The sequence below is a fragment of the Poecilia mexicana genome, unplaced genomic scaffold, assembly GCF_051168715.1.
Source record: "Poecilia mexicana isolate PSO_F unplaced genomic scaffold, ASM5116871v1 scaffold_2, whole genome shotgun sequence".
NCBI classification, from domain to species: Eukaryota; Metazoa; Chordata; class Actinopteri; order Cyprinodontiformes; family Poeciliidae; genus Poecilia; species Poecilia mexicana.
The window spans coordinates 37,863,960-37,887,803 of NW_028263371.1; the positions used below are offsets into that span (position 1 = coordinate 37,863,960).

At 37.6% G+C, this 23,844-nt stretch overlaps 1 protein-coding gene across 1 annotated transcript in view; it reads left to right on the forward strand.

Annotated features, from left to right (window-relative positions):
- The first annotated feature begins 3,128 nt into the window (after positions 1 to 3,128).
- nck2a (NCK adaptor protein 2a) overlaps positions 3,129 to 23,844 on the forward strand; it is a 36,221-nt gene continuing 15,505 nt past the window's right edge. The window contains exon 1 of the mRNA XM_014992200.2: positions 3,129 to 3,409. The gene's annotated coding sequence lies outside the window, so the exon portion shown is untranslated. The remainder of the gene's footprint in view (positions 3,410 to 23,844) is intronic.

Below are 23,844 nucleotides of genomic sequence, written 5' to 3' on the forward strand. Positions count from 1 at the left end.
AGCATGACGTCTACATGCTTAACTCAGAAATGCACCAGCAGTAAACAAGCAGTTTTTCCCCCACTCAGCGATCAGAGATGCAATGAAAAAAAAAATAAATAAAATAAAAACTTTCATTTCCAACATAAGTGAAAAATGTAAAGATAACAACATAAAAATATGGGAGAACTTCTCAGTAACTGCAATGAACTGGTCAATGATGAAAATAAATAGTGACTAAAGGGAGCTTTGGAAAAACAAACAAGACATACAAGTGCTGTCCATTAAAAATAGAAAGAGTTCCTTTAAATCAAGGGTAAAAAAACCCCCTGCCTTTTTAGAGTTACGTTTGACCGATAATAATTGGAACAATGATCAACATATTTGATGATTTGTTTATGGCGATTGACAAAATGACATATGTGTTACTGGTTTCACAATTGATGACTGTACAATGTCTTTGTGATGTTCTTATGTTTTTATGATGTAAAACATGTTGACCTGCCTCATTGCTGAAATGTGCAATACAAATAAACTTTGATTTGACTTTGATTCGACACAGTAGAAAAATATGACAGGCTTTAGAGTGGGCACACTAATTTAATATGTCTAAAAAAAATAATCAGAACTATTATCTATAAGAACTGTAAGTTCAATATGTCTTTAAGGCAACAAATACTGTTATTAGCTAAATTATATATATATATATATATATATATATATATATATATATATATATATATATATATATATATATATATATATATATATATATATATATATATGTTAACCCTTGGTTTTCCCATCATGTGTTATACTGTGTGTAGTATACTCATGTTTGGAGTAACATGAGTTTTAATAATTTGCTGGAACATAAAGGTGTGGGTTAACCCAATGTCTATAAAACATATGTTTTTTATTTCTATTTTCTTTTTTATTTTAGTCACTCTTTAGATATTTTTAAATATATTTATTATAAGTTCATTCTACCATAAATGCAACCCTAGGCTTTAAGAAAACACTTTTTTTCAACTATAGAAGTCTTTTTGGTCTGACTCTGTCCTGGTAACTTGCATTATCTAAAATGTGGTGGAGTATTTACAACCCAGTTGCTTTGGTTAGACCAGTGGTGTTAACACATTGTGTGAAGGTTGACAAAAAGGCCTAAAAATAAAACTACAACCGGAAATAACAGTCCAATTTTAATGCGTGAGTAACTACGTCAATGACGCAAACCATTGTGGTTAAGGTTGTTTATTTTCCTGTGACCAATCGAAATATTTATAAACTTGGTGGCCTATGATGCTTGATATGGTCTTTCTGCAAACTGTCACCATCAGTGAGCAATCAAGGGTTTGATGGGTGAGCTAAAAAAAAGGAGGCAAGGAAAGTATCACCCATTTCTCAGTGCCATCGCCAAGGGGCGACATATTCATCCACAATCTGTCCCTTCTCCTCCGGCGTTGTCCTGTACTAGTCCCGGCGTCAGCGACGTCACCAAGCGGACCCGCGATAAAGCTGTAGGAAAACTTCAACGTCAAACCGGAAATTAAAAGTTTGTTCTTTCAAAGTAAGAGCTCGACACCCCAAATTGACTGCAAAGTTAAAAAAAAAAATAATAATAAAAACAAAGGAGAAAGTTGAATCAAGAAAAGAAGATAGGTAGTAAAATGATGAAAAGACAGTGAAATTATTTACATTGCAAATAGTCATAAAGTTTTTTGTGTGAAGGTTCATGTTGAGCAACTGACCACAAAAGTATTTTAAATCCGCACCACTTTCAGTTAAGTTAAATCTGATTGTATATTAAGTCAGATCTGGATGATTTTTTTTAGTAGACATGTTTGAATATACAAATACCCTAAATGTAACTTTTTGATCTTAAACACTCACCAGGTACTTAAATTTCCTTTCTCTCCATTATGATTTGAACTTGAAACAAGTTGCTCTCACCACATGCCTACATGCACCGAGTTTCTGCCATCCGATTGTCTGATTCAATTTAATGTTAACAAGTAACAGAAGTACCTAAAAAGTGGCCAATTAATGTTCATTGCTGATTTGGCATAACTTTATGACTATTGTCCTGTTAATGTGCTGGTTCCCATTTTGATGCCAAAACAGTGCTAACTTCTCAACACATGGACCTTACCTGACCCTCAAAGGTGTATGATGAGGTTTGTGCTAATGTGTTACCAACAGATAAAGTCATGTTGCAGATCGGACTTGTCTGCCCAATACATGTAACAGACCCTCAACTGGACTGAAATAGAGAGTGAGCTGAAGTCCGACATCGCCCACAAGGGATGATCTGACAAAATCATCATGCTTTTATAATTTGTCTTCGTCAAACTAGCTCAAATCTTTATGCTTGCCCATTTTTCTGCTTTAACAGCACTTACAGACAAATAATATTTTACCTGTTAACATGTGTGATAATGAAGACATAATCAGCTTTATTCAATTTACTTATCAGTGTAACAGCGGTTTTCAATTCTAGTCCCCAAGGGCCGGTGTCTGGTAACTTTTAAATGTGTTCCTGGTTCAAAGCATCTTTCTCAGTTGACTGAATTACTTCCTCAGTATGGAGTCAATTTCTCCAGATTCCTGCTCAAATCCAGATCATTTGACTTAGGTGTTGAAGGAGAAACACGTCTACAAGTTGCAGGAAATTGGCCATCAAGGCCCAGAGTTGAAGACCCTTGTTTGTCTAATTGGTGTAAAAAACCTCAATCTTTTTCCAGTCAGTGCGAAACAATGCAGTGGTAAGAAGATATTCTTCATTTACTGTCCATTTTAGTTAAAATATTTAGTAGCAGCCGTGCCTGCTGTAAATATTTTTTAATTATCTGAAGATAATGGGTTAATTACCTTATGATAGTAAAAGTTGTTTTCTCATGAAAATGGAATAATCAAATCTTTTTTTTTTATTTGGGAGAATGAATGTTTACTTGTAATAACGGAATTATTGACTCAATATTTCAGGGTGAGAAAAGTTTCTCATAATCACCTGATAACTATCTTAGGACAGCAAAAGTCCTTTCGAATGAGTGCCTACAGTAGGGTATCTCTTTTTGCAGTTCATGTATTAATTTAAACGGATGGCCAGTAAACATAACTTTCCTGTTTTGTTTTATTGTGAAGCGTCAGACCGGAAGTGCGCAGTTCGCCCGAGCTAGCTTGAAAAACGTGCTCGAGGTGGAGGCAGTCAGCCTGCGAAGGAAAAACAAGCGAGGACAGGTCGGGCACTACATGCCCAGCCCGTGTTTTAAAAGAAGGAAAATTAGTTAAAGTGGAGGATATGTGGATGTGAGTGGGGTTTTCGTCACTTTCACGCGGGCTCAGTTACTTATTGTTTGGCTCTCGGGCTGTGGCTGTGGCGTGTTGAGCGTGTCGCTGTTTGCCCATTCTCACTGGAGTGAACACTAAGGTAAGAGCCTGCAAACCTTACAAATGAACTGTGTTAAGTTGGTGGGGCTGAACCGGTTACTTTTGACGCTTTTGTATCTTTATGGTTTAGTTTGATCTGTCTTTGAGGAGACTGGAAACTGTAGTAAAAGTTGGGACAAAGACGGCGGCTTACTGGTGTCACTTTCACGCTTTGACGCCTGCTCTTTGTCCACTCAGATGTGGTTTAACCACACATCGAGCTCAAACCTCAATTCGCCCCTGATTTATCTCTTTTCTGCTTCATGTCTACTTTTCTTTAATGTTTAAAGCAAAATCAAAAGGCTTACGTTCATCTACATCATAATTTCCCAATCTTTTTGTTCGGGGCCACTTAATAAAGGCCTGCGATCGAGGGCTACAATCCACAAACAGGTCTTGAGAAATCTCTATGTAGTGAGACATCTGCTTTTTATTTGTAATGTTCATCACATTTATTGTCTGTAATAAATCCAGACGGACGTTTTCTCATTCATTCAATCATAATGCGCCCTGTTGTGCGGTGGATCTCCTGTTGAAGCCGCAACAGCTTACACAATGACCCGCACTTGCCAAAACACTGGAGATTGGCGACTGGTGCCACATGCCTAGCTTTGTCAATGGTTCTAGTGGCTTTCATTGGGAACTGCACCATCCATCCCTCTAATTACAAATGTTTCCAATAATTTTAGGAGTTGTACTCCAAAACAAGCGAGATTATCTGGACTGGCATTGAAGTAACTATCAGTTGATGCCAAGATCAGGTGTGCAGGTTTAAAATATACGTCTGAAAGAAAGTGGTAAAAAATAGCAAAAATAAATGCCTAATTTAAAGATAACAAGCATCTTTTTAAATGTAAGTTAATTGACTTTATTTAGCCAGTTGATCACTTTCTAGAGTATATTATTATCCATCTTGGTAGAAATTGGACAGCATTTAAGAATGTGCTTACACTTTAAGTCAATTGATCTTGAGAATAAAATACAATAACACCCTCAGAGGAACATTATATTTGGTATCCCATAATTTCCTGCATCACATATAAAATGTAAGGTATTATCTGGTCGTTGGTTCTCATGATGGAGTGCATCGTTAAACCTGTGGGACCATGCACTTGCTGTAAATGATTGTTGAATTTAGTGCCTTTTTTTAACCTAGGAATGATTTGTGAGGCTTTAATGTGTCAAGTTTTATTCATTAATTACAGAAAACAGAGATCCCTCTAAAAACGTCTAATTGTATATTTTACAGTTAATTTCTAGCCATGTGATTTCAATGCCAGGCATGTTGCTGTGAGCTAACATTAGCAATGACAGTCTTGGTTCAGAGTCAAAATAAGTAAATCTGTATCTGTGGCCATTTAAGTTGATCTTTTTTCTTTTTATTTGATGCATTTGTCAATCCTTATTTCTTAAAATGGAAGAAACTTGTTGCATATTGCTACTTGATTTGAAAAAACAAACTAATCAATATTGTTTATGTCAATACCATTTTTTCATCAAAACAAATCCCACTCTTTTCCGACTTACCAATTTAAATCACTTAACCTGGGTGTGACTTCAGTTCCAGCTCAGATTTCCGAGACACATTGAACACATCTTAAGCCCTATGCTGCTAATAGTAAAAAGAAATGGATAACCATTGATATTCTGGGCCTGTTCACTATTTCAGTGGGGCTTTTATAAACCCCAAATAGGTCATAAACATTTTTAAGGGGTCGGTCAAGCGAGTGACCCCATCACCAATCAAGCGGTTGGAGCCAAAATGGCATCCAAAGGCTTGTTGATGCCTATATGCCTAGTTTCTGTTAATTGTAAGATGCATTGTAGTAATTATCATTGATTCATCAGCATTTTTCCGAAGAGGCCCAAAGTTATACTACAGGTTTGCAGTCTTAATGAAGGGGTTACAGGTGCAAGACGGCATCTATTCCTATATTCAGTTGCACACCCATTCTGCTGACACACCCTGTGAGTTCAGTACATTATTATTTTGAGACTAAGATAAGGTTCACTCAGCTGTTTTACGTAGATGGAACTTGGCAGCAGCACACTCTGGACTCCTAGACCTGAATCACAGAAACTGCTATTACAACATGTCAAGCAGGGACACTTTGAGCTTTGAATGCCTAACATTTTTACCATCTCAGAAAGCTTAGTAAAGGTGAGGTGCAAAGGTTGACTGGGTATTTTAGCTATAACAGGAAGAGCAAGTTGCATATTTACTGTACTTGGTTCCGATCTCAATTTCTCAGAATAAAATTTCTCTGAATAATACTTGTTTTAAAAATCTTTTTTAAGACGAGAGCTTCAGATTTTGAGTTGGTTAAAAAAAAAAAAAAAAAAAAAGATATGCTAATTTGTGTAAAAAAGGGATTTTTTTTTTAATCCATCAGGAAAAATGATTTATATCAAGAACAATTATGAAGCAACACTATTTTTGACAGGAGTGACTGTTTAAAAAAAAAAAAAAAAAAAAAGTCAAAATTCTTGTTTACTTTAGCATTACTGATTAGCTTGGTTAGCTTTTGTAATTACTTTTTAAACACCTCACTGACTGGATAATCTTTTAGCGTTAGCTGCGGCGCGGTGTGTTCTCTGAGTGTAAATTAATTCGGGTTTTGAATTTGACTTGCCGATCACCAGTCACATTCATTAACAACAACCATTTCCCGGGTGTTTCCCAAGAAGACACTGGCTTGTCGTAACCTTGAAAATCTGAACCATCTCTAATGTTTGTTTTATAGACATTTGATCAGCAACAGAGTGCTTTGGTAATGCTGTCTGTTCACCATTGTTTCCTGTTGGTCTTTTTAGAGTTCACTTCCTTTCTGGTCTTCGTATTTTTAGAGTAGAGCTCACATCTCAAACGTTCTCTTTATTGTGTGAAAGGGCTGAGAACATAAAGAGCTAGATTTCATTGTAATTTGGATTAATTTGTTTTGGTACCTTAATTCTGTTCATAAGAATTCACTTCCTTTTTGTTTTCTTTTTTTTTCTTTTTTATTAACTGGAAGTTTTGAGCTTCAGCTAATAACACGTTAGGCCATTTTAAAAACGATACGTATTCAAAAGCTAACCTGAGTATTATATGTAAAATAATTGACGGTACAGCATAAATTGAACCTTCATTTCACATTCAGTTGCTTTACTAGTTATCACAAATGAACAAAGTCGAATGTTTTAAAATGGTAACCATTGGGTACTTGGTGATTCTTGGGCCAGTGCTGGTCGTAATATTGGGGATATAAAACATAGTAAATTTAGTTAATGATTAGTAAATTGATAATTTAGTTTTCCAGAACATGAAGACATAACGACAACCGGTAAATGACATAATGAGCTTCATTTTGAAAACGTGGTTTTGTTCCTCAGCACTTTGAACTACAGTTTGATACAAGGTGTGTGAATTTCAAGGACTTTGAGCTTTTAGGTTTGGTCGTAATGCTGGTTAGTGCTTCAGTATTGGACATAAAGTATCTCAATGTAAGCTCCTGGGTTTGTTCTCCTTTATTGTTCAAAAATGTATCTTCTTTTAAGTCTTTGCATTGGATCTCTGTTCAGATGCAGTGATCCAATGAGAAATGTTTTGACAGATGAAGTCTTTTGTAAACGCAGTCACAACATCAGACTAATTGCTCCTCTTCCTCTCCTGCTTAATGCATTTGAAATGTCCTGAGTCACTGCTGGTGGTTTACAGGCCTCCACACCTTCGTCTGATGGATTAGAGGTTTGAAACCTTTATCTGTGTTTGTGGTGACTTTTTCAAAAATATGTAAAAAAATAAAATGAAATGAATAAAATGGAACGGGAACATTGCCATGGATCTTGTGACCTGTATCTTATGACTTTCCTATTGGGAAGTAAGCAGAATATTTTTTTGTGTGTTTTTAGGTTTACAGTTTAGGATCAGAAACATTTTGCTATAATTGATTCTCTGTCCCTTATGGGGTGTTTATTTTCTTTGTTTGTTTGTTTGCTTGGCAAAATACGATAACTTAATTTTTAGCCGTAATCTTTAAGATCCAGAGATGGGAAAGCATATTTAGGAAGTGGAAATGTTTTTCACATATGGTATTTTTGTCCCGAGGAGAGCATCATGTTTGTTTCCCTTTGGGAAAATTTAAGCTCTGTGGGGGGGGGGGGGGGGAGAGAGAGAGAGAGAGAGAGAGAGAGAGAGAGAGAGAGAGAGAGAGAGAGAGAGAGAGAGAATTAATAAGCGTAGGAACAGATGGGCGGTCAGGAGACAGAAAATTACTCATGAAGATCATCATGTTGATAGCAAAATAAAGGCCTTTGCCTTACTGGGCATCTGTAACCTGGTGAATGGGATTGTTGTTAAACTGGGAGGACCAGCAGCCATAACGGCTCAACCTGTTCCTGTGACCCAGTGATCTAGAAATATGGTAGCTATAATCGCACTGTGTTTACATCTGTGGTGATGTTAGTGAAACGCATTAAGGGTTTGGGATTTAGATTTAGAATTGTATTATAATTCTATAATCTGACACGCCTCAGTGGTTTTAAGAGTCACTTCAGGTCACAGTTCACAAAATCTTCTGTACTTTAAACATGTGTATGATAGGTTGCTCTAGGACTTGATTGTGTTTGAAACTGGGGAAACTTTTGGTAAAAATTTTTAGCTTTTAAACATTAATTACATGGCTTAATTGGTTTAAGAGCTAATGATTTTGTAGTCATCCCCTTTTTTTTAACGCTGAATATCATGCTGGCTCATTAATTCAGTCCCGACTGAATATCAACTAGATTATTTAAAGCACAACTTATTAATTGTTTGAATTTTGAGACTGATCTGTAGCTACTTGCTCGGTGGGCGCCGAGCAAATGGTTCTTTTAAGGATTTTGATAACGTGTCGCTAAAACGTCTAAAACACTTTGGAGATTAAATCTGACTATAGTATCATAGCAATTGGGATTCTACTGCTATTTCCGGGACTTTGGACCAACTTATGAGACGGTGCTTAAAAACTGTACTACTTGAAAATGTGTTATGTTTTTTTCTCATACCCTCAGGTTATTGAGACAGCAACAAGGTTATTTTTGCTGTCTCTAACTCCAGTCCTTGAGCCATTGCCCTTCAGCTTGCGTCCAAAATGCCTGAATCAGATAAATGGCCTTGAACTTTGATTCAGATGTTTTTGAGCAGGAAACAAAAAAAAATGCTGGTAAGTGGCTCCTGAGTACTGGACTTTGAGACATACGGTGTATAATTTCAGTTTGTAAGCTTGATTCATGATTAAACCCGTAGTATCCAGACATAGTAAAGAAATGGATAATCTCTTTTTTTTACTTTTTGATGATGAAAAGAGAGTATTTAAAAATGAAATGCTTTATTGTATGATTGGACATATAGATATATTAAAAAAAAACCTTTTCAGTACATTTGTTTTCAAATAACCATTTGCAGTGCAGCATTTGTGTCCTTTTGTATCCCAAATATGTACAATTTCTTCTTGGTTGCTAATGACAAATTAATTTTTCTGGATTTTGGAGTCTCCCTGCAGTAGGTGCCCCCACATGGTGCCTATAGTCATGAAGGAAGCATCATGAAATTGCGGTTTTATTTCAACTCAGTGAGTTATTTCAACATTACTATTGCAATAATTTCCAGATAAGCGTCCTGAAATTAAGATGTATTAAATGTGAATACAGTGGAGATTAACACAGACTGCAGAATCTGTTGTAGTGGATGAGCTATGAGGTGACTGTATACTTTGTATACTAAAATGTAGATGAATGCCATATTGTTTACTTTGGGACTTTGAACGCAGCTAAAAACTTTCTGATGGTTAACAACATATTGACTCAGGTTAACTGTGTGAACTGTGGTTGTGCTTAGTGAACTTGCGCAACACTGAGCACCAGATGACGATTAATAAATGTTGAAGTTGCGTGTTGTGAAACAGCTGAATCAATTATGATGTTAACAGATAATAGGCTAATTAAACATATTAGTACTCCAAAAATTATTATTAAAGCCAGCCAAAGCTATGCTGGTATCATCTGATGTCAGAATGTTTGATCTACATCCATTTGTGATTATTATTTTTTTTGACTATCTAAAGTAAAAAAAAGGCATTTTGTTGAACTCGTTTTAATTTGGATCTCATTCAGACATGATCTTTTTCTGCTTCTTGCTACTCTTTTTTTTCTCTCTCCTATTTATTCTCTTGTTTTTAACATTCATCTGAGTCATTATCTGCTTTCGCCAACACTCAGACTTGAGTTCCCAATTAATGCCAGACAACTGGTTTCAGTCTGTCGGCCTCACTGTCCCTGTTCACCACTGGGCAACCTGCCTAATCCTTGGCATTGGTTGGGATGGCAAGAAAGGGCAGGAAACTGGGAGGAGTGGTAAGTTTGTGAGTAAATATGGTAGAAGCCTAGTTTTCCACAGAAACCAAAATGCTGTTTAGTGGTGTATAAGACCCAAGATGGCCTCGAAGGGCATCACTAAAGTAGCAGAAGCTGGCAAAAGGCTAAAATAAGTCATTTTTCCATAGGCTGGTTTGAAGGCCAACGTTCCTGTGTGTTTGCTGGAGAATGGGGAAAGTCTGCAGGCTTTGTTGCTCCTGGTGGTAATTCAGTAGAAAAAAAAAGTAGATGCCCCTAATGCAAAGCAATCATCAGGGAGAGGAAAAACATCTGCTGTGTAGATCCACTGGATGGAAAAAGAGAACGTTCTCTTCCTGGAATTACTTTCATCTTTGGGGATCTGTGGGATAGAATATGTGGGAATATACGCGGCTGTCATGCGAGGGTTTTCTCAGACCAGCAACAACTGAGTCACGTCACGCTATTCTCCAGCGCTGCTTCCGTCTTCCTGTTTTAAATCAAAACTCTTTTGACTTGAAGAACCACTTGAAGCAGCCATTTGAGTTGATGAGTTTTTACCTTTTCTCTGGCCTTAACCACGTCTCACCTAATGCGAATCAGAAAGGGAACGATAAAACCAGCCAGCGACAAATTAATGTGCAGCAGTTTTCCAGACTGCTGTGAAATTAAACTCCCCATTTTGAGGAAAATTCTCATTTTTCTTCTTTACTTGTCAGAATGCGTCTCGAGACAAGGGAGGCCGTGATCCATTCGAGGCTTTCTGGAAGATCGTCTTGCAGATTGTAACTTCATCTTCTCCGTACTTGAGAGAAAGTGAGCATAAATTCATAAACATGCAGAGAGCTGCTCGTTAAATTGCAACAGTCCCCCCACTCTTTCCTTTAATGTGTATGGGGATTGTCTTATATGGAAGAAAATTACCACTTGAGCCATCAGGAGGACGTGATGAGAGTGAAATCTAGCGGGTCGTAAAAGGGAATTTTAAAATTGGGACAAAAGCTCACTACTTTAACTCGTTACTAAAACTGACCAACAAGGAAAGAGAGCAAAAAAAATGTGAACAATGTTGATGAATGGATGAATTTTTTTTAAAGCAGGGTATAATGTTAATTCTTTAAATGTGAACCAGACCGTTTTTTCATTTGTTGGTAGATGGATGGTCGTGATCGCATCGGTCTGGGTTTGCATTGTCTAAAAAGGTTCAGAGGAAAATGTTGCAGCTTGTCTGACTCATAAAGAGAGTTCAGCTTTTGTTTCAGAGTTCGTTCGATTCTGTTGTTCTCGGCAGAGGCTTTGACGGGCCCTTCACGCTCTAATTGATTTAATTAAGTGGACGTCCGCCCCCCAACCCCCATTTGGCTGTACTAATGCACAAGCTGACAGCACGCAGACACGCATCATGTTATCTCAAACTCCACAACTGAGCTTTGCTTATCTGTAGTTTGCAGAACGATCCAAGTTTCCCTCCAGAGCATCCCAGCCCACGTAGCATCAATCCATCTGTGGTTCAACCTCGCTGACGAACTTGGGCCATTCTTGTGGATGCCGCAGAAGGCATTGGCGCACTAATAAATGTGGAAAAAATACATTAAGAAAACATGAAAATAGTCACAAAAAACTTCATTAAGGTCATTGTTTTGTCAAGTCAGATGATTTATTCTTTACCGAGGAGGTAGAGCTGCATAATAGTGATCATAATCATGATTTTATATACTTTCTGTAATTTTGTTAGATATTTTTGCTTAACTGAACCTAGTTTTCACATTCTTTTTTTGTATACTCTTGTTCATTAAAAGCTGCAACAAAAGCATTGTTAGATGGTCAGGCCTTTAAAACAATGTTTAAGGTGTAACAGCTTTATTGACCTGCACGATGCAACCACTTCAGTTTAAAAATGCTTACAAAGTATTAGGGAAGTCTGAGTTTGCAAAATATACTAAGGTATTGTTAATATTTTAAGGTGCTGCGCATTTTCTGTCATTGGTTGAGAATGATGGATGAAAAGACTGGGATGTTATCCGCTAATGAAATTACCAATCATAAGAGGAAGTCACGTTTATGATTGGTAAAAGTTACTTCCTTCCACGTAGTTGTGACTCGTAAAATCATACCTTCTTTGTTCTTGCAACATTTTATTTTTCCTCTGGTGCTTTTATTCTAGCCCAAGAACAAGAGGGATAAGGACTTTCATTCTCCATATGCTTATGTTTGCAAATGGGGGAACAAGTACAAGAGGAAGGCATTAAATTTAGATTCATCAGCCACATTCATTTTGATATCTCCTCTGTTGGTAACCGGTAAAACAATAATCCAGTTTCTCTCTCAGTAGATGTGCCTGCTCCAGCTGCAGGGGAAGCTCCGTCTGATTAAGGCCGCATCCGCAACAGGTGGGCACGTTCGCAGTTGTGTGATTATTGTAATTGACAAAAAAATTAGAATTTTAGCTGACGACCAATTAATTAAAAAATGCAGCGCGCTACATATGATTGGATTTCTAAGCTTTACTTCAGGTACTGCTATGATATGATGATGAAGGAGCCAAGATAATAACTTCTGGCGCAGCATCACCAGGAATTGGGTGAGTTCATTTTTCCAAAGGGCTTGGCTGATTTTAAGGTTTTGTCTGACAGTAGTTATTTAGTACAGCCGGTTTCAGAGACTCGGGCTACAGATAAAGTTTAACAAACTTCCAACCAGAAATCTGCCTCACTTGTGATTTTTGTCTTTAATATATCTTGACTCCTTTATGCATTGTGCTCCTAGATTACATTTAACTCAGCACAACAATAAAGTGTTGCCTTAAAATATTATGGACAAATCCTTGCATTTATGGGAAGTGCCCAGACTATACACAGAAAAAAAATGAAAGCAGGCATTACAAATAGCGAGTGCCTGTGCTGAGGCATGAATTAAGTGAGGGAGTGTGAATGGAATTTGACTCCAGTGTAAACCTGCCACCAACCCCATCGCTTCCACTGCAAGGCCAAACAGAGCTGCTGGAATTGCAAAATAGATGAGACAAGACACAATAGCAACCAGCAAACCGATAGTTGCTCCTTTGTCAGCAAAGAACTCTGACCTACCAGGTTGTTCGTTTCTTGTGATCGTTAATTCTCTTTTTACACCTTATTCATCCCATTATGGAAATTCTGCATGTTGCAAAATCTTGAAGGGCTCTTTGCTGTGCGATCGGTAAATCTAAAAAGCACACACTGCAGCGAAACTGCTACGTTATTTACCCATAATTTCAGTTCTTTCAGTATTCACTGGATTGGTAATTGCATAATACGTTTCAAAATGACCATTCAAAATGACTTTCAAAATGACCAAAATGACGTTTCAAAATGACCAAAATGACCTATCAAAATTGTCTTGCAGAGGTGTTGAAGCTGTAAAGAAACTAAGAGTAAGGACAGAATGGTCAACTTGATGCACTTCAGAACTTAAAAGTAGTTCATAAAAGGTTAGTGCTGTCAACTCCTAAGCTTTATTGGGCTGTAAATATTGGTAAATTAGTCTCAAGAATCCTTACATAACAAGGTTTCTGCAGCAAACCCTCAGTAATTATGAGCAGAACATATAGTTTCACAAAACCATTTCATAATTTAGCAGTTTAGCACTCAGTAACATCAACTTCTTCATGTTCTAGATTAAATACATTTAATTGATTAAAAGAAATGACAATTAAATATTCCTCCCTGGTTTTGAAATGTTCAGTTTGTCTGCCAACATTTAAAAAAATAATTTAGTTCAGTGACAAGGGTTGACTAAATATACCATCAGTATGTTTGAACTACTAGCAATCTGTCCAGTCTATGTATTTAATTTGACATTTTAACACATAAATCTCTAACTTTTGTTTAAGTGATGGCTTAAATGTCTAGACAAAATCCAATAGAAAAAGAAGGATATTAGTGTTGGCTTTGCTACGGATATTTGATCAGTTTGGCTCCATCGCTACAATAAACCACGAAACTCTGTTTGGGAAGTTAACCAAGTCTGAATTATAAATGTCTTGAGGTGATTAGCTTCGTTTGGGGTTCTGTGTTTAGACTCCTTGTATGGTGTTTAGAGAGAGAAAATGGAAGTACCTGTAAATGCACATAATTTAACCCATTGTCATATACAGGTCCTTCTCAAAAAATTAGCATAGTGTGATAAAGTTCATTATTTTCCATAATGTAATGATAAAAATTAAACTGTCATATATTTTAGATTCATTGCACACCAACTGAAACATTTCAGGTCTTTTATTGTTTTAATACTGATGATTTTGGCAAACAGCTCATGAAAACCCAAAATCCCTGTCTCAAAAAATTAGCATAACATGAAAAGGTTCTCTGAACGAGCAATTAACCTCATCATCTGAATCAACAAAGTAACTCTAAACACCTGCAAAAGATTCCTGAGGCTTTTAAAAACTCCCAGCCTGGTTCATTACTCAAAACCGCAATCATGGGTAAGACTGCTGACCTGACTGCTGTCCAGAAGGCCATCATTGACACCCTCAAGCAAGAGGGTAAGACACAGAAAGAAATTTCTGAACGAATAGGCTGTTCCCAGAGTGCTGTATCAAGGCACCTCAGTGGGAAGGAAAAAGTGTGGCAGAAAATGCTGCACAACGAGAAGAGGTGGCCGGACCCTGAGGAAGATTGTGGAGAAGGGCCGATTCCAGACCTTGGGGGACCTGCGGAAGCAGTGGACTGAGTCTGGAGTAGAAATATCCAGAGCCACTGTGCACAGGCGTGTGCAGGAAAGGGGCCACAGGTCCCTCATTCCCCAGGTCAAGCCACTTTTGAACCAGAAACGGCGGCAGAAGTGCCTGACCTGGGCTACAGAGAAGCAGCACTGGACTGTTGCTCAGTGATCCAAGGTACTTTTTTCAGATGAAAGCAAATTTTGCATGTCATTCGGAAATCAAGGTGCCAGAGTCTGGAGGAAGACTGGGGAGAAGGAAATGCCAGAAATCCAGTGTCAAGTACCCACAGTCAGTGATGGTCTGGGGAGCCATGTCAGCTGCTGGTGTTGGTCCACTGGGTTTTATCAAGGACTCTCCTGACCTGAACCCCATAGAGAATCTGTGGGATATTGTCAAGAGAAAGTTGAGAAATGCAAGACCCAAAACTCTGGATGAGCTTAAAGCCGCTATCGAAGCATCCTGGGCCTCCATAACACCTCAGCAGTGCCACAGGCTGATTGCCTCCATGCCACACCTCATTGAAGGATGCAAAAGGATTCCTGACCAAGTATTGAGTGCATAACTGAACATAATTATTTGAAGGTTGACTTTTTTGGTATTAAAACACTTTTCTTTTATTGGTCGGATGAAATATGCTAATTTTTGAGACAGGGATTTTGGGTTTTCATGAGCTGTAGCCAAAATCATCAGTATTAAAACAATAAAAGAACAGAAATATTTCAGTTGGTGTGCAATGAATCTAAAATATATGACAGTTAAATTTTTATCATTACATTATGGAAAATAATGAACTTTATCACAATATGCTAATTTTTGAGAAGGACCTGTAGAGTTCTGGGAACCATCCGGACAGTTTTCATCATTTTAGACATTTCTCCTCTAGATTTATTCAAGCTATACTGCTAGATATTACCGTGTGACGTGGTGCTGCTGCTGCGTGCTTGGAAGTTGATTCGATTGCTGGAGAGAGCAACGTGATAGGCCTTGTCTAATCCATTTGTGCACTCTTATATTTCCTTCAACAGGCGTACACTCAGACACACATCCACATGGCTGCAGGTGAAGTGAGTCCTGCTTTATTTATAAGGTGTACAGCTGAGAATGCCACACGATTCTCCTGAGGATTCACGTTTGCGTGCTCTGTGTTTGGCTTGTAAGCGTCCGCTCCTTGCTCTCTCTCACTCTTATATGCACTTGCTACAAAGCATCTGTTTACCCTTTTCGTGCAGGTTTAGCTTGGCAGAACTACATCTGTTTGAACGTGACCTTGGCAGTTTACAGCGAGCTGCCAGCAGACATTTGCTGACTCTGGCGCTTCGCGGTTTTATGTTGAAGGAGTGATATCATCTGCATGTCACAGAAGCAGGAATGCCTTTGTGTGTTCAGGCCAGAGCCAACTCACTGTAGCCAGCAGTGGAAAATGTCAAGCTATGGAGCCCAGCAGTGCAGAAACCATCTTGGGAGCAGGAGGGCTTAAATGGATTGAATTATCAGTCAGAGTGGCGGACAGAGAGGAGACGGCATTAATGGGGATGGCAGGACAATTGATGATATAAATAAAGGCTGTAGGAAAAATCAATATTTATGAAAATCACGGAGGTTTCAAGATCTTGTTTTCACTTGAGGTACAGTCTTAATTTGGAAATAGAAAATGTTCAGAAGGTCTCCGGAATATAAATTTGATATAATCAATACTGTCTCAATAATGATAAGATTATTCATCCCACATTTGACTTGGTGAGCTTTCTTTTAATTTGACTGTAATTGTGGTTAGAAATGTACGGATCAGGCTTTTCACGGCCAATACAGATTTCCGCTTTTCTTCAAAGTCTGACCTGCTGATTTCGGTCTATAACATTTTATAATCTATTTTACTGAATGTAGTAAAAAAAAAAAAAAAAAAAGCTAATCTCTGATCAGTTTGTTGCTTTGATTGCAGATATAATTTGCTACTAAAATGCTGTCACATTTGGCTGATCAACGCCCTAAAAAGGAAACTTCCTTTAGGTATAAAAATCATTAGCTGGTAGTCTGATTTTTGTAATTTTTGCAGTGAAGTAAGTTCTCCCTTGTTTTTATTCTTATCTGAAGACTTCCTGATTAAGTTAAGCATTTTAAGGCATTGTGGGTAAGTAAATACACACCATATGTATTTACTTAAACAGAATGTAGGCTTTACGTGCTGCTATGTTTCTGCCATAGCTTTGAGAGCATCTCTTGTGCCTCGCGGATCAAAATTAGGTTGTGCAACAAAGGCAAATAAATACGAGCAAGACTGACGAGCAGAACGGCAGCAGAAACTCCCTGCTGAAATTCCCTCAGAGAAGGTTCCCATGTGTATCAGAAAACTTGGTTAAATATAGATTGTTTTTCTCTCCAGTCAGTCATGGAACATTTCATTCATGAAAAATTAAGTTCAGATGAAAAAATTATTTTCCAAAACTCTTTGAAAATAAACTGAATTCATATTTTTTCTATAATTGTCATGATCAGAGATAATTCTGGAGACAGTGCTTTCGTTGACTGCTGCTTTGTCCTCCACCCCACATATTGCCAGTAATTTGCTCATTTTGAGTTTGTAATTGCTGTGTGTACATGATCTAAATCTTTTCTGGTCGTATCAGTCAAATCTCCTTCAACTGCTCAGTAAGTCTATCGACAAGTCTTAATGAATTACCCTGTCAGCTTATTTGAAAACCACTTGGTTATTTAGGTGCGTGGTGGTGCTTACTGTGAGGTTTAACAACATTTTAAATGAAACGCCCAAGGCTAACTCTATAACTTTATTGCCCTGCTGGGACAAGGAAATTACCAGGTTAAAGTCTAAGGTTTAAATTCTCCAAAGGCTGGAAACTAAAGACCCAGTCACTGTATTGATGCAAAAAACTGTCAAGATTCATCCCAGTTGTTTTGTTTTTATTGTCCCACGGTTCGCTTTCCAGGAGCGCTAATGGGATTAATGCAAATGCTGTTAACGCTGAGACCACTTTGCTTTAAATCTCGGTCCCAGCAGAGGTGCAACACAAGTGTCTAACCTTAAAAGGCGGATAAGTATTGCGTATTAGTGTTGTCGCATACAAAAATATTCATATGGCAGTTTGTGTAATCTCTATATTTGTGCCCAACAGGTCTGCATCACATCACACTGCGCCTCATGCATTTTTATTAAAACATTGGGCTGTTCTCTCCTGGGAGCCTGAAGGTAAAATCTGATCAAAGGGAATAATTCAGGTTTATAGCTGAGGGAGGAGAAGGGAGAGAGTCACTGGAGCAGAGTGCGCAAGAGAAGGTAAATCTCAAGCCACATTTTAAGTCAGTTGTGGTTTGTGTAACCCAAAAAAAGAAGATAAGAAATTTAGAGGAGAATTTCTGGATTGTTTTCTTGCTTCATAGTCGATTAACTTAAATTTTCACATCAGTCTGTTGAGAATAGGTAGCACTTACTAAATCTATTGACCCATTAGGTTTATAAAAGTACATTATTTTCAGCAGTTGTGATCCTTCTTATTGATCTCTTAAGCTACAAAGTAAGGAATTCGTACTGATTATGCATTCTTCCAAAATGGCTGATCTGGTTCATCTCCCATGTTACCTCATTAACAGAAATCCCTGCAAAATTGGTTGCTTGTAGGAAATCTGACAGATGTATGTAAATGCGGGTTATTGCCTTGCCTTCATTTCACCATGAGGTTACGTCTTCGTAAACTAGGACGCTTTCTCTGCTTCTCCTTTCTCAAAATTTTTTCCAGATTGTTCCGCTAATGTGGCTAGTTAGATCAGGTGTAACTGGGTCATTGCTTCTCATGTTGCTTTTGTCATTGAACTTTTTCTGGTTTCATTTTTCACCAGTGATCAGCACAAAGATTCTGTTTTTCTTTTTAATTTTTGCTCCTGACAAAGAAATGGAGAGACGTTTTGTTTGCAAGTAATGGAAGCTTTTACTTACCGGGATAAAGTCATCAGATATTTAAACATTACCATGTTTAAAAATAGACTACATTAACTCTGACCTTGTAGTTCTCTTATTTAAAAACACTGACTTTAGGTTGGTTGGCAATAAAATCTCAGATTTACCAAAAATATAAAACATATTACCAATCATATTGCTAAATCATGTATTTTAGCAACTTGGATGGACTTTCAGGCACACACCTGATGTAGATCTCGGTGATCAGGACGATAAATCTCAGGAGTGTTGGGAACATTGTGGTAATGGAAAAGAGAGCAGTGATGGAAATCTGGGTCAGTTGTAATCAATATGTCTGATTTTCTAATATTGTGTAGCTTTGGTTTATTTTAGTTTTTATTACTGTTAATATTATCTGTTTTGCATATTTTACTTTTACAGAAGTTTAAACTAAAAACGATGTTCCACATTGACTGAACACCAATTGTTCAGTCAATTAGCGACTGTAGTACCTCTGACCAAACGTGTCCCCAGGCCCGTTTTACTTGAGTGGGTTCACCTGGATCGGTCTTCCATGGATGGAAAATATCTAGATTTCCTAAGGGTAGGAAAAAGAAACTTGAACAGTATCGTTTGTAGACATGACTGCATTTGTAAGCCGGTTATTAAATAGACACGGATTATAAACATTGCATATTTGGTGCATGTTTGAGGTTTGATGCTATAAGTTAACCAGAAAATGTCTATTTCAGCTCTAAATGGGATATTGTAGTGAGGAAGACTTGAACCCTGCCATATAGATCTTAAACTCAGCAGGAAAACGGGAGATGTTTTTCTATTAATTAATTAATAGAAAATTAATTAATTAATTAATCTACTAATTTGATACAGAATAACTCTGCCTTGAATTCTTCTCCATCATTTAATTGTCAATCATATCATCACTTCAAGTGCTTTGTCTATTCAACCAGAGAAAACAAAAAAATATATATATACATCCGCAGTTTGTTGAAACTATGCAGTTGCGCTTTTCTACTTTTGTCCTACAAGAAGTACCACATTACTTCTTAAAATAAATTTAAAAAAGACACAAAAAACCTTTTCCTCACCATGTCTGCAAGGTAGAAAAAGGTTGTGTACAGAGAATTAGGCTATTTCATTTCCTGAGAACATGCTGCTCTGTAGAAGTGTCACATTATGTATTTAGAGTGCAGGGAGTTGTGCAGCTGGAACAAACACTGTGCTGCTGAGGAAGGAGCCAAACCTAATATTAACAGTAGAGAAGGCATCCCACGTTTTTAAGTTGTATTTAGGCCTATAAACAAGAACAAAAACTGGGAATTATTGAGGTCTCTGAGCTCTAAGGCTTTTTATCAACTTTTAATATAATCAGAGTAGTTGAAAATTGAGTCAAATTAGCATGCAGCATCATTCTGTTTTTAAATTAAGATGTTAATCAAAACAGAATCTTGCATAATTTGAATCCAATCATACTGGAGAGTAAAGTGTGGTGCATTGCTGGAAGGAATTATTAAAAATTGGGACACTATACACTTATGCAGTTCTGTATTTCTGAGTGAAATAAGAGATTAAAGCTGCAGTATGTAACTTTTTTGAAAAATATTTTTTTCATATTTTTTAAAATCTTGGTAAGTCCTGACAGTAGAATATGAGAGATAGTCTGAACAAAATCAAGCTCCCCTGACTTCTCCCTATGGTCCTACTGCCACTTGCAGTAATACATCGCTGTTGTTCAAAAACATCCAATCAGAGCCAGGAGGATGGTTTTAGTGCTGTCAATCAGACTCACGGATGCGCTGCTCACACCCTTCTCTTGAACAGCACTCAATAGTCTTTCAGGCTGAAGATACTGGGGTGCTGCAGATGGGCTAATGGCAGAGAAGTGACATAAAGTTATTGGATAACTGCTAATTTCTCGACTTGTAAAAAAACAACAACAAAAAACAAGACGGGTAAACAAAATAAGACGCAGGATGACAGGCAAACCTAAAAGGCAAGAATTAGGCAGAGCCCAAAATAAAACAAGGGTAAACATCACAGCAGCTTTTTAGATGTGGCTACATTTGCGAAAAGGATTAAAAAACGATGCAGTTAGCCGCATTTGTTCTTTGTAAGCAAGTGTCTGCTTGATTTGTTTTATTTTTTAACAACATAACTATGGTATGATGACTACAGTATTACTGGTGATGGAGCAAATCTAGTTTTACTCTGTAGGTTTTTCTGGGGTTTTTTTTGCAATCATTGGTAGATGACATTTACTGGCCTAGTAAACATCAGCCTACTATTAGTTTCTAAAACATATTCCAAAATATTATACAATTTAAATCCACGCTATTTGAAATGTTTTTAACCATATTCTTTGATTATATATTATATCAGTCTGTACTAATGCATCATAGTTGTTCTAATTGGTATATTTAAGTGTATTTACAGTAAAACGGAAATACATGGTTTTAATAGAGCTGCACTATTTATCAAATTGCACTGTTCATCACAATATTGGTGTTGAAAATGGCTTGGGACTGCCTGATTTAAATATTTGGCTTAATGTCTTATATCAAGTATTCACCCTTGGCATGCTAAGAACATACTTGTATTTCAAATCAAGCTATTAGGGTGGATGTAATTGTGCATTCACACTGTGCCTGCTGATAAAATGTTTTACCAGATGGATAGACCTTAGCTGCCTTTGGGCATAGCACTATATGTATATTTTTGTGTCTTGGATCCTAAAGCTACTGAAGAAATTGGTAATGTTGGGAAAAATAGTAATTGAAATTTGGGTTATGTTTAATCAAAATCATCATTTGCAATATTAAGCAAAAGTTTTCCGGTTGAATTTTTCCAGATATACTGCAGCTCAAGTTTGGGACGTTATGAAAAATTATCAAAAAAAAAAAAAAATTATGGCAAACACTAGTGGGGTGCAATCCTGTGAGTAGAACTTTGAATCTTCTAAAAGGCTTCATCAAAATTTTGAGCATAGACACCCAGAGGGAATGATCTGATTTTAATGTAATTTGGACTGCATGAAGACCGGTGATGGGCATGTAAATGATTTGATTAGCAAGAAGCAGAGCCGCCTCTAAACTGTACCAGAGCACATAAGCGGCGGCACCAGGAGTTGAGTGATCCACTACAGGCTGCGGTAATGTCGGTTTTCGTCCGACACGAGGGACACACTCTTCACAACACCACAACACGGCGAAGGGTGACACGTTATGCGTCGGTGACATCTTGTATCGCTGTTCTTTGACATCTTTATGCCCTGCCATTGCACTGGCCTCATTCAAACCCACAAAGCGCCTCCTGTCAAACTCTAACGCACGAGTGAAGCATCCTCATTCACTGCCTTGACAGACTGTCAGAAGCTCCAGGAACTACCTGCAACACGCATCGCAACCGATGATGCACACATGTATTGTCGTCTCTGTTCTAGACGAGAAAGCTCCTTGCAAATCAAACCATTTGCATACTAATCCCTGGTCTGCATGTGCTCAATTATATCCAAATCAGACCAATCTTTCTGGGTAGTAAACTGGGTGATTTACTGGTTCCATTATCAGTGAGTGGCTCAGTGGCTGCCATAGGTGTATAAATTGACCTTTCAGATCCATTTTAAACGCTACCTGACTTTTGCTTTTGTTACATACCAAAACATTCATTGGTCACAAAAGCAACCCCAAGGGACCGCATTTCCATTTTGAGAAGTCATTGTTTCTTTAATTAGGATGCGTTATTTTGCATCAATAATCTACCATTATTATCCAGAAACCCTTTATGTTTACCTCGCTCCAGAAAGGTCAGCGTTTTCGTCTAATCGGATGATGACATATCTGGCAGGCGATGCAGGTAATTGAAAAATGGGAAGTGATCGTTCTGTTGGTGGTAGATTAATCAGATGCCGGTACAGTCTGGCTCATTCTTTTCCCCTTTCCTCTGCACCCTCTGGCTCTATAGCTCCCATTTGCCTTTGTGTGGCTGAGATTGTTCTTCAGAAAGGAGCCATCTAGAACTGAAGGGTGAAAGGATAAATCTGAAATTCATAAGGGAACAACTGTGCAGCTGAAAAATGAACCGTCTATATTTTTTTCCCCCCATTGAGACCGACTGAAGAATCTGAATTTCCCCTCTTGGGAGACAGACTGAAGTGATGACAGGAAATGAAAGTGGAATTGCTCTCATTGAAAGTATGGAAACATGGAAATTACACTTTTTAAAAACGAAAAAAGCTTTTTAGGACATTTTTCTTTAAGTCGGTGTGTATTTGAGACAAAATCCAATCAGGGGCCAAGACTGCTGATCTGAAGAGAACCTTATGTAATTATTCTCTCATTCAGAGCTGAGGAACCATCACTATTTGTTGTTGGTAAATCAGCGCAACTCTGAGATGCTTTACTAATGATAAATATTACATACATGATATTAACAGAATTTAAGAATCACGATTCCTGGTTACTGAAACTCTTATGTAAATAAAAGTTGTAGTGTATGTGAACTTTTAGAAGTGTTCAAATTGCTGCTAGTTAATTTGTTTTCCTCATCATACTCACTGAAAGGCTTTAATGAATCCTGACATGTTGGATTCATTTGAAGTTTTTCCCCCTCTGAGTTTCCACTCTATGTGGATGTTTTCATCTCAGTCACTAAAAATATACCAAGTGTGGACATTGAGGTCAGGGGAAGCCCAAATATATTATTGACTTTCAGGATTTGCATCCACGGCATATGAAATATGACATCCTGTCAAATATTGCATCCACTCCTTTGCAGTTGCGATGTGCCAAATTGTCAGACAACTTTACAAATCTCTAAGCTTCATGTTTTCGCTGCGTAACTGTTAGCATGTAGGGGACTTTAAGCCAACGGATCACAGTTCTGGGCTGAGTTGTGTTGATAGAGGAATTTGTTTTTTTTCTGTATTTCACAATTTCTAATCCTACTGAAGGACAGAATTTCTTTCTGGAATACTCTATTTTTATATATATATTTCATTGGGTTTGGTCTGGATTTGCTGTAAAAACCTTGAAAAATGCCTGACTTTTCCAGGAAGCTAGTTTATTTTTTCCTCTTTCTTTGAATAGCTGAGTCTGAAGAAGCCTCCTCTGTCTGTGACAAGGCTCGGCTCAGTTTTTGTGGTCTGACTCTTCCCACTCTTGTCCTATTTCCATCTAACTGCGAGAAATGCTTTTGATGTCATCCTGTTGTGGTTTGAGCTTTTTTTTTTTTTATTTTTTTTATTAATATGATGGCATTCATGTGCACAGCACCTATTTTTGTCCTCTGAGACTGAAGAGGAGTAAAAAAAACAACCACATCATGGGGAGGCAGATGTACTCTTCTGACACCACACCCTCTGTTTCAGGAGCTTTTGAAGAAAAAAAAAAAGTGCTGCTAATGTGTAAACGTTACAGACAGAAAACCTTTTGAGGTGTACGCTCCGGTTCTATGGTTT